Genomic DNA, 12,678 nt, shown 5'->3' with positions numbered 1-12,678 from the left:
AGGAAGGAAGGAAGGAAGGAAGGAAGGAAGACAGACCGAGAGTAAGGAAGGAAGGAAGGAAGGAAGGAAGACAGGACCGAGAGTAAGGAAGGAAGGAAGGAAGGAAGGAAGGAAGAAAGACAGACCGAGAGGAAGGAAGGAAAGAAGGAAGGAAGGAAGGAAGGAAGACAGACCGAGAGGAAGGAAGGAATGAAGGAAGGAAGGAAGGAAGGCAGACCGAGAGTAAGGAAGGAAGAAAGGAAGGAAGACAGACCGAGAGGAAGGAAGGAAGGAAGGAAGGAAGGAAGACAGACCGAGAGTAAGGAAGGAAGGAAGGAAGACAGACCGAGAGTAAGGAAGGAAGGAAGGAAGGAAGGCAGACCGAGAGTAAGGAAGGAAGGAAGGAAGGAAGGAAGGAAGGAAGACAGACCGAGAGGAAGGAAGGAAGGAAGGAAGGAAGGAAGACAGACCGAAAGGAAGGAAGGAAGACAGACCCACCCAGGGACCGAGAGGAAGGAAGGAAGGAAGGAAGGAAGGAAGACAGACCGAGAGTAAGGAAGGAAGGAAGGAAGGAAGGATGACAGACCGAGAGTAAGATAGGAAGGAAGGAAGGAAGGAATGAAGGAAGACAGACCGAGAGTAAGGAAGGAAGGAAGGAAGGAAGGAAGGAAGGAAGGAAGGAAGGATGACAGACCGAGAGTAAGGGAAAGGAAAGGAAGGAAGTAAGGAAGGAAGGCAGACCGAGAGTAAGGAAGGAAGGAAGGAAGGAAGGAAGACAGACCGAGAGGAAGGAAGGAAGGAAGGAAGGAAGACAGACCGAGAGGAAGTAAGGAAGACAGACCCCACCCAGGGACCGAGAGGAAGGAAGGAAGGAAGGAAGGAAGGGGGACAGACCGAGAGGAAGGAAGGAAGGAAGGAAGGAAGGAAGACAGACCGAGAGGAAGGAAGGAAGGAAGGAAGGAAGGAAGACAGACCGAGAGGAAGGAAGGAAGGAAGGAAGGAAGGAAGGAAGGAAGGAAGAGAGACAGACCCACCCAGGGACCGAGAGGAAGCAATGAAGGAAGGAAGGAAGAGAGACAAACCCACCCAGGGACCGAGAGGAAGGAATGAAGGAAGGAAGGAAGGGAGACAGACCCACCCAGGGACCGAGAGGAAGGAAGGAAGGAAGGAAGGGAGACCGAAAGGAAGGAAGGAAGGAAGGAAGGAAGGATGACAGACCGAGAGTAAGGAAGGAAGGAAGAAAGGAAGGAAGGAAGGCAGACCGAGAGTAAGGAAGGAAGGAAGGAAGGAAGGAAGGAAGGAAGACAGACCGAGAGGAAGGAAGAAAGGAAGGAAGGAAGGAAGGAAGACAGACCGAGAGGAAGGAAGGAAGACAGACCCACCCAGGGACCGAGAGGAAGGAAGGAAGGAAGGAAGGAAGGGAGACAGACCGAGAGGAAGAGGAAGGAAGGAAGGAAGGAAGACAGACCGAGAGGAAGGAAGGAAGGAAGGAAGGAAGGAAGAGAGACAGACCCACCCAGGGACCGAGAGGAAGGAATGAAGGAAGGAAGGAAGGGAGACAGACCCACCCAGGGACCGCGAGGAAGGAAGGAAGGAAGGAAGGAAGGGAGACTGAGAGGAAGGAAGGAAGGAAGGAAGACAGACCGAGAGGAAGGAAGGAAGGAAGGAAGGAAGGAAGACAGACCGAGAGTAAGGAAGGAAGGAAGGAAGGAAGGAAGGAAGGAAGACAGACCGAGAGTAAGGAAGGAAGGAAGGAAGGAAGGAAGGAAGGAAGGAAGGAAGACCGAGAGTAAGGAAGGAAGGAAGGAAGGAAGACAGACCGAAAGTAAGGAAGGAAGGAAGGAAGGAAGGAAGGAAGGAAGGATGACAGACCGAGAGTAAGGAAGGAAGGAAGGAAGGAAGGCAGACCGAGAGTAAGGAAGGAAGGAAGGAAGGAAGGAAGGAAGGAAGGCAGACCGAGAGTAAGGAAGGAAGGAAGGAAGGAAGGAAGGAAGACAGACCGAGAGGAAGGAAGAAGACAGACCCACCCAGGGACCGAGAGGAAGGAAGGAAGGAAGGAAGGAAGGGAGACAGACCGAGAGGAAGGAAGGAAGGAAGGAAGGAAGGCAGACCGAGAGTAAGGAAGGAAGGAAGGAAGGAAGGAAGGAAGACAGACCGAGAGGAAAGAAGGAAGACAGACCCACCCAGGACCGAGAGGAAGGAAGGAAGGAAGGAAGGAAGGAAGGAAGGAAGGAAGACAGACCGAGAGGAAGGAAGGAAGACAGACCCACCCAGGGACCGAGAGGAAGGAAGGAAGGAAGGAAGGGAGACAGACCGAGAGGAAGGAAGGAAGGAAGGAAGGAAGGAAGACAGACCGAGAGGAAGGAAGGAAGGAAGGAAGAGAGACAGACCCACCCAGGGACCGAGAGGAAGGAATGAAAGAAGGAAGGAAGGGAGACAGACCCCACCCAGGGACCGAGAGGAAGGAAGGAAGGAAGGAAGGAAGGAAGGGAGACCGAGAGGAAGGAAGGAAGGAAGTAAGGAAGGAAGGGAGACCGAGAGGAAGGAAGGAAGGAAGGAAGACAGACCGAGAGTAAGGAAGGAAGGAAGGAGGGAAGGAAGGAAGACAGACCGAGAGTAAGGAAGGAAGGAAGGAAGGAAGAAAGGGAGACAGACTGAGAGGAAGGAAGGAAGGAAGGAAGGAAGGAAGGAAGGAAGACAGACCGAGAGTAAGGAAGGAAGACCGAGAGTAAGGAAGGAAGGAAGGAAGGAAGACAGACCGAGAGGAAGGAAGGAAGGAAGGAAGACAGACCGAGAGGAAGGAAGGAAGGAAGAAAGAAAGAAAGAAAGAAAGAAAGAAAGGAAGACAGACCGAGAGGAAGGAAGGAAGGAAGGAAGAAAGGAAGATAGACCGAGAGGAAGGAAGGAAGGAAGAAAGGAAGACAGACCGAGAGGAAGGAAGGAAGGAAGGAAGGAAGGATGGATGGAAGGCAGACCGAGAGGAAGGAAGGAAGGAAGGAAGGAAGGAAGACAAACCGAGAGTAAGGAAGGAAGGAAGGAAGGAAGACAGACCGAGAGGAAGGAAGGAAGGAAGGAAGGAAGACAGACCGAGAGGAAGGAAGGAAGGAAGGAAGGAAATAAGGAAGACAGACCGAGAGGAAGGAAGGAAGGAAGGCAGACCGAGAGGAAGGAAGGAAGGAAGGAAGGAAGGAAGGAAGACAGACCCACCCAGGGACCGAGAGGAAGGAAGGAAGGAAGGAAGGAAGGAAGGAAGACAGACCCACCCAGGGACCGAGAGGAAGGAAGGAAAGAAGGAAGGAAGGAAGTAAGGAAGACAGACCGAGAGGAAGGAAGGAAGAAAGACAGACCCACCCAGGGACCGAGAGTAAGGAAGGAAGGAAGGAAGGAAGGAAGGCAGACCGAGAGTAAGGATGGAAGAAAGTAAGGAAGGAAGACAGACCGAGAGTAAGGAAGGAAGGAAGGAAGGAAGGAAGGAAGGGAGACAGACTGAGAGGAAGGAAGGAAGGAAGGAAGGAAGGCAGACCGAGAGGAAGGAAGGAAGGAAGGCAGACCGAGAAGAAGGAAGGAAGGAAGGAAGGAAGACAGACCGAGAGGAGGGAAGGAAGGAAGGAAGGAAGGAAGGAAGGAAGGAAGACCGAGAGGAAGGAAGGAAGGAAGACAGACCCACCCAGGGACCGAGAGGAAGGAATGAAGGAAGGAAGGAAGACAGACCGAGAGTAAGGAAGGAAGGAAGGAAGGAAGGCAGACCGAGAGTAAGGAAGGAAGGAAGACAGACCGAGAGTAAGGAAAGAAGGAAGGAAGGAAGGAAGACAGACCGAGAGTAAGGAAGGAAGGAAGGAAGGAAGGAAGGCAGGAAGGAAGGAAGGAAGGCAGACCGAGAGTAAGGGAAGGAAGGAAGGAAGGAAGGAAGGAAGGCAGACTGAGAGTAAGGAAGGAAGGAAGGAAGGCAGACCGAGAGGAAGGAAGGAAGGAAGGAAGGCAGACCGAGAGGAAGGAAGGAAGGAAGGAAGGAAGGCAGACCGAGAGGAAGGAAGGAAGGAAGGAAGGAAGGCAGACCGAGAGGAAGGAAGGAAGGAAGGAAGGAAGGCAGACCGAGAGTAAGGAAGGAAGGAAGGAAGGCAGACCGAGAGGAAGGAAGGAAGGAAGGAAGGAAGGCAGACCGAGAGGAAGGAAGGAAGGAAGGAAGGAAGACAGACCGAGAGGAAGGAAGGAAGGAAGGAAGGAAGGAAGACAGACCGAGAGGAAGGAAGGAAGGAAGGAAGGAAGACAGACCGAGAGGAAGGAAGGAAGGAAGGAAGGAAGACAGACCGAGAGGAAGGAAGGAAGGAAGGAAGGCAGACCGAGAGGAAGGAAGGAAGGAAGGAAGGAAGACAGACCGAGAGGAAGGAAGGAAGGAAGGAAGGAAGGAAGGAAGGCGGAAGGAAGGAAGACAGACCGAGAGGAGGGAAGGAAGGAAGGAAGGAAGGAAGGCAGACCGAGAGTAAGGAAGGAAGGAAGGAAGGAAGGAAGGAAGGCAGACTGAGAGTAAGGAAGGAAGGAAGGAAGGAAGGAAGGCAGACCGAGAGGAAGGAAGGAAGGAAGGAAGACAGACCGAGAGGAAGGAAGGAAGGAAGACAGACCGAGAGGAAGGAAGGAAGGAAGGCAGACCGAGAGTAAGGAAGGAAGGAAGGCAGACCGAGAGTAAGGAAGGAAGGAAGGAAGGAAGGAAGGCAGACTGAGAGTAAGGAAGGAAGGAATGAAGACTGACCGAGAGTAAGGAAGGAAGGAAGGAAGACAGACCGAGAGGAAGGAAGGAAGGAAGGAAGGCAGACCGAGAGGAAGGAAGGAAGGAAGGAAGGCAGACCGAGAGGAAGGAAGGAAGGAAGACAGACCGAGAGGAAGGAAGGAAGGAAGACAGACCGAGAGAAAGGAAGGAAGGAAGACAGACCGAGAGAAAGGAAGGAAGGAAGGAAGGAAGGAAGACAGACCGAGAGTAAGGAAGGAAGGAAGGAAGGCAGGAAGACAGACCGAGAGTAAGGAAGGAAGGAAGGAAGGAAGGAAGACAGACCGAGAGTAAGGAAGGAAGGAAGGAAGGAAGGAAGGAAGGAAGGTAGGAAGGAAGGCAGACCGAGAGGAAGGAAGGAAGGAAGGAAGGGAGACAGACCGAGAGGAAGGAAGGAAGGAAGGAAGGCAGACCGAGAGGAAGGAAGGAAGGAAGGAAGGCAGACCGAGAGGAAGGAAGGAAGGAAGGAAGGAAGGAAGGAAGACAGACCGAGAGGAGGGAAGGAAGGAAGGAAGGAAGGAAGGAAGACCGAGAGGAAGGAAGTAAGGGAGACAGACCCACCCAGGGACCGAGAGGAAGGAAGGAAGGAAGGGAAGGAAGAAAGGAAGAGAGACAGACCCACCCAGGGACCGAGAGGAAGGAAGGAAGGAAGGAAGAAAGGAAGAGAGACAGACCCACTCAGGACCGAGAGGAAGGAAGGAAGGAAGGAAGGAAGGAAAGAAGGAAGGAAGGAAGGAAGACGAGAGGAAGGAAGGAAGACCGAGAGGAAGGAAGGAAGGAAGGGAGACAGACCGAGAGTAAGGAAGGAAGGAAGGAAGGAAGGAAGGAAGACAGACCCACCCAGGGACCAAGAAGAAGGAAGGAAGGAAGGAAGACAGACCGAGAGGAAGGAAGGAAGGAAGGAAGGCAGACCGAGAGGAAGGAAGGAAGGAAGGCAGGAAGGGAAACAGACCGAGAGGAAGGAAGGAAGGAAGGCAGACCGAGAGGAAGGAAGGAAGGAAGGAAGGAAGGCAGGAAGGGAAACAGACCGAGAGGAAGGAAGGAAGAAAGAAAGAAAGAAAGAAAGAAAGGAAGAAGGGAAACAGACCGAGAGGAAGGAAGGAAGGAAGGAAGGAAGGAAAGAAGGAAGGAAGACAGACCGAGAGGAAGGAAGGAAGGAAACAAGGAAGGAAGGCAGACCGAGAGGAAGGAAGGGAAGGAAGGAAGGCAGACCGAGAGGAAGGAAGGAAGGAAGGCAGACCGAGAGGAAGGAAGGAAGGAAGGAAGGGAAACAGACCGAGAAGAAGGAAGGAAGGAAGGAAGAAAGGAAGACAGACCAAGAGGAAGGAAGAAAGGAAGACAGACCGAGAGGAAGGAAGGAAGAAAGGAAGGAAGGAAGGAAGGAAGGAAGGAAGGAAGGAAGGAAGAAAGGAAGACAGACCGAGAGGAAGGAAGGAAGGAAGGAAGGATGGAAGACAAACCGAGAGGAAGGAAGGAAGGAAGGAAGGGAGACAGACCGAGAGGAAGGAAGGAAGGAAGGAAGGAAGACAGCCCGAGAGGAAGGAAGGGAGACAGACCGAGAGGAAGGAAGGAAGGAAGGAAGGAAGGAAGACAGCCCGAGAGGAAGGAAGGAAGGAAGGAAGACAGACCGAGAGGAAGGAAGGAAGGAAGGAAGGAAGGAAGGAAGACCGAGAGGAAGGAAGGAAGGAAGGAAGGAAGGAAGACAGACCGAGAGGAAGGAAGGAAGGAAGGAAGGAAGACAGACCGAGAGGAAGAAGGAAGGAAGGAAGGAAGACAGACCGAGAGGAAGGAAGGAAGGAAGGAAGACAGACCGAGAGGAAGGAAGGAAGGAAGGAAGGGAAACAGACCGAGAGGAAGGAAAGAAGGAAGATAGGAAGGAAGGAAGGGAGACAGACCGAGAGGAAGGAAGGAAGGAAGGAAGGAAGGAAGGAAGGAAGGAAGGAAGACCGAGAGGAAGGAAGGAAGGAAGGAAGACCCACCCAGGGAACGAGAGGAAGGAAGGAAATAAGGAAGGAAGGAAGGAAGGAAGGAAGACAGACCGAGAGGAAGGAAGGAAGGAAGACAGACCGAGAGGAAGGAAGGAATGAAAGAAGGAAGGAAGACAGACCGAGAGGAAGGAAGGAAGGAAACAAGGAAGGAAGGCAGACCGAGAGGAAGGAAGGAAGGAAGGAAGGCAGACCGAGAGGAAGGAAGGAAGGAAGGCAGACCGAGAGGAAGGAAGGAAGGAAGGAAGGAAGGGAAACAGACCGAGAGGAAGGAAGGAAGGAAGGAAGAAAGGAAGACAGACCAAGAGGAAGGAAGAAAGGAAGGAAGGAAGAAAGGAAGACAGACCGAGAGGAAGGAAGAAAGGAAGGAAGGAAGGAAGGAAGGAAGGAAGACAGACTCACCCAGGGACCAAGAGGAAGGAAGGAAGGAAGGAAGACCGAGAGGAAGGAAGGGAGACAGACCGAGAGTAAGGAAGGAAGGAAGGAAGGAAGGAAGACAGACTCACCCAGGGACCAAGAGGAAGGAAGGAAGGAAGACAGACCGAGAGGAAGGAAGGAAGGAAGGAAGGAAGGAAGGAAGGAAGACAGACTCACCCAGGGACCAAGAGGAAGGAAGGAAGGAAGACAGACCGAGAGGAAGGAAGGAAGGAAGGAAGGAATACAGACCGAGAGGAAGGAAGGAAGGAAGGAAGGAAGGAAGACAGACCGAGAGGAAGGAAGGAAGGAAGGAAGGAAGGAAGGAAGACAGACCCACCAGGGACCGAGAGGAAGGAAGGAAGGAAGGAAGGAAGGAAGGAAGGAAGAAAGAAAGAAAGAAAGAAAGACAGACCGAGAGGAGGGAAGGAAGGAAGGAAGGAAGGAAGAAAGAAAGAAAGAAAGAAAGACAGACCGAGAGAGGGAAGGAAGGAAGGAAGGAAGGAAGGAAGGAAGGAAGGGAGACAGACCCACCCAGGGACCGAGAGGAAGGAAGGAAATAAGGAAGGAAGGAAGGAAGGAAAGAAGGAAGACAGACCGAGAGGAAGGAAGGAAGGAAGGAAGGAAGACAGACCGAGAGGAAGGAAGGAAGGAAGGAAGGAAGGAAGGAAGGAAGAAAGGAAGGAAGGAAGGGAGACAGACCCACCCAGGGACATAGAGGAAGGAAGGAAATAAGGAAGGAAGGAAGGAAAGAAGGAAGACAGACCGAGAGGAAGGAAGGAAGGAAGGAAGGAAGGAAGGAAGACAGACCGAGAAGAAGGAAGGAAAGAAGGAAGAAAGGAAGGAAGGAAGACAGACCGAGAGGAAGGAAGGAAGGAAGTAAGGAAGGAAGGAAGGAATGAGACAGACCGAGAGGAAGGAAGGAAGGAAGGAAGGAAGGGAGACAGACCGAGAGGAAGGAAGGAAGGAAGGAAAAAAGGAAGGAAGGAAGACAGACCGAGAGGAAGGAAGGAAGGAAGGAAGAAAGAAAGGAAGACAGACCGAGAGGAAGGAAGGAAGCAAGAAAGGAAGACAGACCGAGAGGAAGGAAGGAAGGAAGGAAGGATGGAAGGATGGAAGGATGGAAAGAAGGAAGGAAGACAGACCGAGAGGAAGGAAGGAAGGAAGAAAGGAAGGAAGGAAGACAAACCGAGAGGAAGGAAGGAAGGAAGGAAGGAAGGATGGAAGGCAGACCGAGAGGAAGGAAGGAAGAAAGGAAGGAAGGAAGACAAACCGAGAGGAAGGAAGGAAGGAAGGAAGGAAGGAAGACAAACCGAGAGGAAGGAAGGAAGGAAGGAAGGAAGGAAAGAAGGAAGGAAGGAAGACCGAGAGGAAGGAAGGAAGACCGAGAGGAAGGAAGGGAGACAGACCGAGAGTAAGGAAGGAAGGAAGGAAGGAAGGAAAGAAGGAAGGAAGACAGACCCACCCAGGGACCAAGAAGAAGGAAGGAAGGAAGGAAGGAAGGAAGACAGACCGAGAGGAAGGAAGGAAGGAAGGAAGGAAGGCAGACCGAGAGGAAGGAAGGAAGGAAGGCAGGAAGGGAAACAGACCGAGAGGAAGGAAGGAAGGAAGGCAGACCGAGAGGAAGGAAGGAAGGCAGGAAGGGAAACAGACCGAGAGGAAGGAAGGAAGAAAGAAAGAAAGAAAGAAAGGAAGGAAGGGAAACAGACCGAGAGGAAGGAAGGAAGGAAGGAAGGAAGACAGACCAAGAGGAAGGAAGGAAGGAAAGAAGGAAGGAAGACAGACCGAGAGGAAGGAAGGAAGGAAAGAAGGAAGGAAGGCAGACCGAGAGGAAGGAAGGAAGGAAGGAAGGAAGGCAGACCGAGAGGAAGGAAGGAAGGAAGGCAGACCGAGAGGAAGGAAGGAAGGAAGGGAAACAGACTGAGAGGAAGGAAGGAAGGAAGGAAGGAAGGAAGGAAGAAAGGAAACAGACCAAGAGGAAGGAAGAAAGGAAGGAAGGAAGGAAGAAAGGAAGACAGACTGAGAGGAAGGAAGGAAGGAAGGAAGGAAGAAAGGAAGACAGACCGAGAGGAAGGAAGGAAGGAAGGAAGGAAGGAAGGAAGAAAGGAAGACAGACCGAGAGGAAGGAAGGAAGGAAGGAAGGAAGGAAGGAAGGATGGAAGACAAACCGAGAGGAAGGAAGGAAGGAAGGAAGGAAGGAAGGGAGACAGACCGAGAGGAAGGAAGGAAGGAAGGAAGGAAGGGAGACAGACCGAGAGGAAGGAAGGAAGGAAGGAAGGAAGGGAGACAGACCGAGAGGAAGGAAGGAAGGAAGGAAGGGAGACAGACCGAGAGGAAGGAAGGAAGGAAGACAGACCGAGAGGAAGGAAGGAAGGAAGGAAGGAAGCCAGACCGAGAGGAAGGAAGGAAGGAAGACAGACCGAGAGGAAGGAAGGAAGGAAGACAGTCCGAGAGGAAGGAAGGAAGGAAGACAGACCGAGAGGAAGGAAGGAAGGAAGACAGACCGAGAGGAAGGAAGGAAGGAAGGAAGGGAAACAGACCGAGAGGAAGGAAAGAAGGAAGGAAGGAAGGAAGGAAGGGAGACAGACCGAGAGGAAGGAAGGAAGGAAGGAAGGAAGGAAGGAAGGAAGGGAGACAGACCGAGAGGAAGGAAGGAAGGAAGGAAGGAAGACAGACCGAGAGGAAGGAAGGAAGGAAGGAAGGAAGACAGACCGAGAGGAAGGAAGGAAGGAAGGAAGGGAAACAGACCGAGAGGAAGGAAAGAAGGAAGGAAGGAAGGAAGGAAGGGAGACAGACCGAGAGGAAGGAAGGAAGGAAGGAAGGAAGACAGACCGAGAGGAAGGAAGGAAGGAAGGAAGGAAGGAAGGAAGGAAGACCCACCCAGGGACCGAGAGGAAGGAAGAAAATAAGGAAGGAAGGAAGACAGACTCACCCAGGGACCAAGAGGAAGGAAGGAAGGAAGACCGAGAGGAAGGAAGGAAGGGAGACAGACCGAGAGGAAGGAAGGAAGGAAGACAGACCCACCCAGGGACCAAGAGGAAGGAAGGAAGGAAGGAAGGAAGGAAGGGAGACAGACAGACCGAGAGGAAGGAAGGAAGGAAGGAAGGAAGGGAGACCGAGAGTAAGGAAGGAAGAAAGGAAGGAAGGAAGACAGACCGAGAGTAAGGAAGGAAGGAAGGAAGGTAGGAAGGAAGGCAGACCGAGAGGAAGGAAGGAAGGAAGGAAGGAAGGGAGACAGACCGAGAGGAAGGAAGGAAGGAAGACAGACCCACCCAGGGACCAAGAGGAAGGAAGGAAGGAAGGAAGGAAGGAAGGGAGACAGACAGACCGAGAGGAAGGAAGGAAGGAAGGAAGGAAGGGAGACCGAGAGTAAGGAAGGAAGAAAGGAAGGAAGGAAGACAGACCGAGAGTAAGGAAGGAAGGAAGGAAGGTAGGAAGGAAGGCAGACCGAGAGGAAGGAAGGAAGGAAGGAAGGAAGGGAGACAGACCGAGAGGAAGGAAGGAAGGAAGGAAGGCCGACCGAGAGGAAGGAAGGAAGGAAGGAAGGAAGGAAGACAGACCGAGAGGAGGGAAGGAAGGAAGGAAGGAAGGAAGGAAGGAAGACCGAGAGGAAGGAAGGAAGGGAGACAGACCCACCCAGGGACCGAGCGGAAGGAAGGAAGGAAGGAAGGAAGGAAGAAAGGAAGAGAGACAGACCCACCCAGGGACCGAGAGGAAGGAAGGAAGGAAGGAAGGAAGAAAGGAAGAGAGACAGACCCACTCAGGGACCGAGAGGAAGGAAGGAAGGAAGGAAGGAAGGAAAGAAGGAAGGAAGGAAGGAAGACCGAGAGGAAGGAAGGAAGACCGAGAGGAAGGAAGGAAGGGAGACAGACCGAGAGTAAGGAAGGAAGGAAGGAAGGAAGGAAGGAAGGAAGACAGACCCACCCAGGGACCAAGAAGAAGGAAGGAAGGAAGGAAGACAGACCGAGAGGAAGGAAGGAAGGAAGGCAGACCGAGAGGAAGGAAGGAAGGAAGGCAGGAAGGGAAACAGACCGAGAGGAAGGAAGGAAGGAAGGCAGACCGAGAGGAAGGAAGGAAGGAAGGAAGGAAGGCAGGAAGGGAAACAGACCGAGAGGAAGGAAGGAAGAAAGAAAGGAAGGAAGGGAAACAGACCGAGAGGAAGGAAGGAAGGAAGGAAGGAAGGAAGGGAGGAAGGAAGACAGACCGAGAGGAAGGAAGGAAGGAAAGAAGGAAGGAAGACAGACCGAGAGGAAGGAAGGAAGGAAACAAGGAAGGAAGGCAGACCGAGAGGAAGGAAGGAAGGCAGACCGAGAGGAAGGAAGGAAGGCAGACCGAGAGGAAGGAAGGAAGGAAGGAAGGAAGGAAGGAAGGGAAACAGACCGAGAGGAAGGAAGGAAGGAAGGAAGAAAGGAAGACAGACCAAGAGGAAGGAAGAAAGGAAGGAAGGAAGAAAGGAAGACAGACCGAGAGGAAGGAAGGATGGAAGGAAGGATGGAAGACAAACCGAGAGGAAGGAAGGAAGGAAGGAAGGAAGGGAGACAGACCGAGAGGAAGGAAGGAAGGAAGGAAGGAAGGAAGGAAGAAAGGAAGACAGACCGAGAGGAAGGAAGGAAGGAAGGAAGGAAGGATGGAAGACAAACCGAGAGGAAGGAAGGAAGGAAGGAAGGAAGGAAGGAAGGGAGACAGACCGAGAGGAAGGAAGGAAGGAAGGAAGGAAGGAAGGAAGGAAGGGAGACAGACCGAGAGGAAGGAAGGAAGGAAGGAAGGAAGGGAGACAGACCGAGAGGAAGGAAGGAAGGAAGGAAGACAGACCGAGAGGAAGGAAGGAAGGAAGGAAGGAAGGAAGGAAGACAGACCAAGAGGAAGGAAGGAAGGAAGGAAGGAAGGAAGACAGACCGAGAGGAAGGAAGGAAGGAAGGAAGGAAGACAGACCGAGAGGAAGGAAGGAAGGAAGGAAGACAGACCGAGAGGAAGGAAGGAAGGAAGGGAAACAGACCGAGAGGAAGGAAAGAAGGAAGGAAGGAAGGGAGGAAGAAAGGGAGACAGACCGAGAGGAAGGAAGGAAGGAAGGAAGGAAGACAGACCGAGAGGAAGGAAGGAAGGAAGGACGGAAGGAAGACCCACCCAGGGAACGAGAGGAAGGAAGGAAATAAGGAAGGAAGGAAGGAAGGAAGGAAGACAGACTCACCCAGGGACCAAGAGGAAGGAAGGAAGGAAGACCGAGAGGAAGGAAGGAAGGGAGACAGACCGAGAGTAAGGAAGGAAGGAAGGAAGGATGGAAGACAGACTCACCCAGGGACCAAGAGGAAGGAAGGAAGGAAGACAGACCGAGAGGAAGGAAGGAAGGAAGGAATACAGACCGAGAGGAAGGAAGGAAGGAAGGAAGGAAGGAAGACAGACCGAGAGGAAGGAAGGAAGGAAGGAAGGAAGGAAGGAAGGAAGGAAGGAAGGAAGACAGACCCACCCAGGGACCGAGAGGAAGGAAGGAAGGAAGGAAGACAGACCCACCCTGGGACCGAGAGGAAGGAAGGAAGGAAG

Source organism: Anomaloglossus baeobatrachus, chromosome 10, assembly GCF_048569485.1.
Source record: "Anomaloglossus baeobatrachus isolate aAnoBae1 chromosome 10, aAnoBae1.hap1, whole genome shotgun sequence".
In the NCBI taxonomy this organism is placed as follows: Eukaryota; Metazoa; Chordata; class Amphibia; order Anura; family Aromobatidae; genus Anomaloglossus; species Anomaloglossus baeobatrachus.
Note: the sequence above shows the minus strand (reverse complement) of the source record.